The sequence below is a fragment of the Carassius auratus genome, unplaced genomic scaffold (assembly GCF_003368295.1).
Source record: "Carassius auratus strain Wakin unplaced genomic scaffold, ASM336829v1 scaf_tig00031891, whole genome shotgun sequence".
Lineage (NCBI taxonomy): Eukaryota > Metazoa > Chordata > Actinopteri > Cypriniformes > Cyprinidae > Carassius > Carassius auratus.
Genome location: NW_020525955.1, coordinates 325038 through 331473, shown reverse-complemented (window position 1 = coordinate 331473; position 6436 = coordinate 325038). Strand labels below are relative to the sequence as shown.

General features: G+C 38.4%; 1 non-coding gene across 1 annotated transcript; it reads left to right on the top strand.

The window, feature by feature from the left end:
- The first annotated feature begins 404 nt into the window (after nt 1-404).
- On the top strand, nt 405-476 carry trnag-acc (transfer RNA glycine (anticodon ACC)). The gene has a single exon. It is a non-coding gene; the product is annotated as a tRNA-Gly (tRNA).
- The last annotated feature ends 5960 nt before the right edge of the window (nt 477-6436 follow it).

The following is a 6436-nucleotide window of genomic DNA, read 5'->3' as shown; positions in this document are numbered from 1 at the left end:
ATACGGTATAACAGGTTAAATGACTCTTTTCAACAAAAATAACTGAGCATTTAAATATAATAAAGCAATACTGAAAAATATTGGAATACCTAAGATTAATGAATGTTCAGAAGAATTATCCATTGGCAGTTTATGTTAAGTAAAGTTAACATTAGTTAACTAATGTTAACTAATGTTAACTAATGAAGCCCTAATGTAATGTGTGAATGAACAATAACGAAGCAAAACACTTTCAAACAATATTTAGGGCATGTTGTAGTCCAGATTAAAAAAAAAAAAGTTTGAAAATTAATAGCATATTAAGTCTAAATATTTCAGTATTTGGCTATGATGAATACCATAGCAAATCTAAAATCTAAAAATCTAAATACATTTTAGAAAGTAGTGCAGCTGCTTTATTTACTGCGTTGGTGGTATAGTGGTGAGCATAGCTGCCTACCAAGCAGTTGACCCGGGTTCGATTCCCGGCCAACGCACGTCCTTTGGCTCGGGCTGACGTCGAAGCAGAACTCCTTCTGTGACCTGTGCCTCCACCCAAAAAAAAACTATGGGGAAGTCGTGGCCTAATGGTAAGAGGGTTGGACTCCCAATCGAAGGGTTGTGAGTTCTAGTCTCGGGCCGGACGGAATTGTGGGTGGGGGGAGTGCATGAACAGCTCTCTCTCCACCTTCAATACCACGACTTAGGTGCCCTTGAGCAAGGCATCGAACCCCCAACTGCTCCCCGGGCGCCGCAGCATAAATGGCTGCCCACTGCTCCGGGTGTGTGCTCACAGTGTGTGTGTGTGTTCACTGCTCTGTGTGTGTGCGCATTTCGGATGGGTTAAATGCAGAGCACAAATTCTGAGTATGGGTCACCATACTTGGCTGAATGTCACTTTCACTTTCACTTTCACTTATGGGGTTTCCAGGGTAAGAGCTGGATTGTCTGCAGTTTAGCGCCATCTGCTGTCAGAGAGTGAATGTGCTTTCTCTCACTTGTTCCCTCATGTGCTTCTCATGTGTGCTTGTTTACATCTGAGTTTTTCAAGCAGCATACAGCGGTGTTGTGCATTTTGACCAGCTGATGGGAATAGTATTCTTAAAATGCATTCCAAATTCTGGGTTGGGTGGCCATTGGGTGGGTTTTTGAGAAGCAGTAAAACAGCATCAAAAGAGTGATCAGTGGTTAATAGACTCAAATTGTGTACATTGTTTTTTTTTCTTTTTTTTTTTTTTTTTTATATTTACAATTTGTATATTCCAGGATAATATGAAATATCTCACTGTCTCTGGTTTTACATGCATTTAGCAGACACCCATATTATTACTCTGGCCCATTTTAGGTTTCATGTCACTATGGTTCCATTTCAATTCAGTCACTGCACTGGGAATCTACTAAAACCATTATAAGACTTTTTTAGCTATAACATTAAAACAGTAAAAAGTCATTGGAATGAAAATATTAAAGGCCACAAAGGTTTTTTGCACAGTGGATGGATTTTTCACACCATCCAAACTTTTAATTGATGGGCAGTTTTGATCTAATGGTTAAAGAGTCAGGCTTGCAAACTGAAGGTTATGGGTTTGAGCCTTCAGATTTGGGTGGAGGGAGTGAATGAACAGCACTCTCTTCCTCATTCTGTACCCATGACTGAGGTAAGACGCTTGAGCAAGGCACCGAACCTCAATTGTAAATGGTGTTTGTGTACTTTAATGGGTTTTATATGTACTGCACAAACTCTCAGTATAGGTCATCTTACATGGCCATCACATTGCTCACTTTCATTTTCATTTACAACAAATGAGAGTTCGCTAACAACAGCTACTTTATTTATTTATTTTACAATAAAATGTGGGATTTTATTATTTTTTAGTTTTTGGTTTTTTTGTTAATATAGTTGAATAATGTGTGCATACAAAGGTAAATGTTTACCTGTAATAAGTCAAACAAGTACAAGCTTAATTGTTAGAAGTATCAATTTCTTTCAAAACCAAACAACTGACGATCACAAAAGTAATTATAAGTTACACATGACCATTTTGTTATTGCTTCACTCCCTCTGTGTCAGAAACAGTTTCTCATCACAATTCTTTCTTTAAATTAAAACAGAAGGTCTTAAAAGCTGCTCATAACAGCAGGACAGGAAGAAGTCTTTCACCTACAAACTAAACACAACAGGTTTGTCCTCCCAGCAGATCAAACCACATTTCTGAAAGCCGACCACAGCATGTTTCAGTTTGACTCAGGAGATGAACCTTGGGTAAACCTGGTACTGTGAAATGGCAAATGGTTTTAACTTTGTACTTTTTTTTTCTCCACAAGCAATCAAAAAATATATTTATATACAACCATTTTAAATCACAAGTGGCTCAGTTTTTCTATAGTTCTTCTGATATTCATCATTATTCTTCTAGTTCTATTTAATAGTCTGAGAACTATCTTTAAAAAAAGTATGTGTATGTGTTACTGATATATATGTATATATAGGCTATATATATATATATATATATATATATATATATATATTTGTTTGTTTTGTTCTGTTTGTGCTGGTGCCGTCAGATTGGTAAGTTATAAAAGCATGTGTATGGTGCAATATATATATCCTGCTTTACAACACCATGGTGGCATTTACACCATCCACCATTTTTGGTTCTTTTTCAGTTCTTCAGGTAGATTGGATCTTGTTAGCAAAATTACATATCAGTTCAGATATGTATTGTTCAATTTGGCATTAATTCAATAAATTGTCCAGGGGTTAGACAAAAAAAAACTTTAAGACAGTTACCTTGAAAACCATTGGCCTTTAATACAGTTTCCAACTTTTATAACAGATCCATGCATTTTTTGTCTAATGTACACTCACCTGCAGGATTATTAGGAACACCATACTAATACTGTGTTTGACCCCCTTTCGCCTTCAGAACTGCCTTAATTCTACGAGGCATTTATTCAACAAGGTGCTGAAAGCATTCTTTAGAAATGTTGGCCCATATTGATAGGATAGCATCTTGCAGTTGATGGAGATTTTTGGGATGCACATCCAGGGCACGAAGCTCCCGTTCAACCACATCCCAAATATGCTCTATTGGGTTGAGATATGGTGTCTGTGGGGGCCATTTTAGTACAGTGAACTCATTGTCATGTTCAAGAAACCAATCTGAAATGATTCGAGCTTTGTGACATGGTGCATTATCCTGCTGGAAGTAGCCATCATTACACCACCACTAACAGCCTGCACAGTGGTAACAAGGCATGATGGATCCATGTTCTCATTCTGTTTACACCAAATCCTGACTCTACAATCTGAATGTCTCAACAGAAATCGAGACTCATCAGACCAGGCAACATTTTTCCAGTCTTCAACTGTCCAATTTTGGTGAGCTTGTGCAAATTGTAGCCCCTTTTTCCTATTTGTAGTGGAGATGAGTGGTACCCGGTGGGGTCATCTGCTGTTGTAGCCCATCCACCTCAAGGTTGTGCTTGTTGTGGCTTCATAAATGCTTTGCTGAATACCTTGATTGTAACGAGTGGTTATTTCAGTCAAAGTTGCTCTTCTATCAGCTTGAATCAGTCGGCCCATTCACCTCTGACCTCTAGCATCAACAAGGCATTTTCGCCCACAGGACTGCCACATACTGGATGTTTTCCCCTTTTCACACCATTTTTTTGTAAACCCTAGAAATGGTTGTGCGTGAAAATCCCAGTAACTGAGCAGATTTTGAAATACTCAGACCGGCCCGTCTGGCACCAACAACCATGCCACGCTCAAAATTGTTTAAATCACCTTTCTTTCCCATTCTGACATTCAGTTTGGAGTTCAGGAGATTGTCTTGTCCAGGACCACACCCCTAAATACATTGAAGCAACTGCCATGTGATTGGTTGATTAGATAATTGCATTAATGAGAAATTGAACATGTGTTCCTAATAATCCGAGTGTAAGTCTGTAATAAGTGTTACTCTTCTGATGGTTGTTTTAGAATTATAATCTCTTATGTGATGCGTTTTTTACAGGAGATTAAAGAGTAAGATCATGTGGAGCGGGGGGGACTGGCCATCTGGAGCACCGGGACTTTAACCGGTGGACCACTGACCAATGTGGGCCGGCCCACCCGGTACACACATTTTTATATATATATATATTTAAATTACGGAAATCACATCTTTTCTATGCAAATGGATGAGTGAATGAGTCGATCGCGAGGCCGACAAGGAGTGTGTTTTGTTTGCATTAGTGTTTTGCCCTCCCTCCCCGTTTAGTTTGGTCTACCCCATTGCGTATCTTGAAACATGCCCCTTTTCACGTAGTCTAATTTACAGTAGTGATGGGAAGTTCGATTCTTTTCCGCGAACCGGTTCTTTCGGACGGTTCGATTCAATAAACCGGTTGAAAAAAACGGTTCAGCGGTTCTTTTACGCTCGATGTAATGACGTCATTTGCGATGACGTAATGGCGTCACGTCTATCAAACATTCAAATATATAGTCAGTAATCATAACTTTAGTCAGTTAAAAACCTTATAATCATGAAAAGTTTACATTTGAATTTTGCAACAACACCCAAATACAGTAACAGCAATGTGCATATGAGGATTTAAGTCTTGAAGATATAAAGTAAATAAATTAGGTGTCATCAGCGCAGAAACCATGATCCACTTACTAAATATAATCAATTGCGATGTATTTGTTATTAAATGAACTTACGTTTCGCCAGATTGCCCTTCATCCAAGCCCTCGAAATACCCGCGCTCATAACATTAGTACAGAATCAGAATCAATCACCAAAAGAATCACTTCGGTTCAGACATGCTGTGAGTCAGTTGGCTTCACGCTGAATCGCGCATGCGCAGTATCATCAGTTCATCGGTTCTCAATTCGGACGCGTCCGACAGAAACGATTCTCGGTTGAGTGTACTGATGATCCGAAAACCGATGCAACCGGTTCTTGACTCGAGAACGAGAATCGCTCTAACCGGCATGTGCTGCAGTTCAGTTTCATCAGCTGCTCTACTTGTGTTCATGTTCTGTTTACTACAAACTCAATTTGTGAATGTGTCATAATTAACTATAAATACAGTATAGATATCTCATAAATCATCCCTTATTCCTATTAAACATAAGAGTCTTTAGAGTCTTAATTATTGTCCAACTTCCCTGAAAACACATTTGGCCTATGCATTGTATAAAACATACAGATTGGAAACATTCATCTAAAGAAAAAAAAAATTAAAAAAAAAAAAGTTATTTTATCACACTTTCCGATGTTTAACAAAATACTTAAAAAATTACACGCATGCACAGTATCATCAGTTCATCGGTTCTCGCTTCGGACGCGTACGACAGAAACGATTTTCGGTTAAGTGTACTGGTGATCCGAAAACTGAAGCAACCGGTTCTTGAAACTGGTTCACTAAGAAGAACCGGTTAAATTGAACGATTCGTTCACGAATCGGCCATCACTAATTTACAGAGAGAGAGTGACAGATTTATCCGGTACAGCGAATTTCTCCCAGCAGCAGCCCACTGTATACATTCACTTAAAACATAACCGTTAAGATAATACTTGTAGAGACAATTATTTTGAGATAATTGTGTGTGTATATGTTCATTCAGAAGTTATGATAAGATTAATTAATTCTGTGTACGCGCATTGTCTGAAATGCTGCTCTCAGCTCTGAACGCGCGCAAATTGTTTAAAACGCTTAAAGCTGCAGTAGGGAACTTTTGACGCTCTAAGCGGTTAATAAACAGAACTGCTTGCATCTTGCGGAAGAACAACTTATAATTACTCCGCCGCGGTACCCCCGAAGCAATCTAAAATAGTCCGAATATAAACACGTATTATAGGTGCACCCTAGTGATTCAGGACAAGCCAAAAACATGGTTTGGAAAATGGATTCATGGTGTACTCACTTATTATATAAATTTTTCTACATTTTGAACACAAACAAAGTTACTGCTCTGATTGGTTATTTTTTACCGGGAGCGATGGAGTTTCTGCAAATGGCAATAGGACCACTGGGAGGAGCCAGAGGAGCTTGATTTTTTTCACAGATTATCTGTCTCATATTCTACTGTCAGGACATAATGACAGGTTTAATAAATATGTAAAAAAAATTTTTTTACAAAAGTTCCCTACAGACCCTTTAAATCTGCAAGATTTAGAAGCAAGTGCAAACGATCAACTACGAGAAGTTTCACCCCTTCAAGCGAGTGAACAACGCAAATCAAGTTAGGATTTTTACGTCACTATTCAAGATCGTCAACGTCGGTCAGAGCGGTGACATATTTTGTAGCCCTACTTTTTACAATTTTACGTGCCCTGCACCTCAGATCTATTTAGTTTGTGAACCACTGGTTTCCACACTGGTTTCGTTCAACAAAATAAATTATTATTTTAAAAGATTGACTCAAAAGAATCATCTGATCACGAATCGGATCATGAACTTGTAT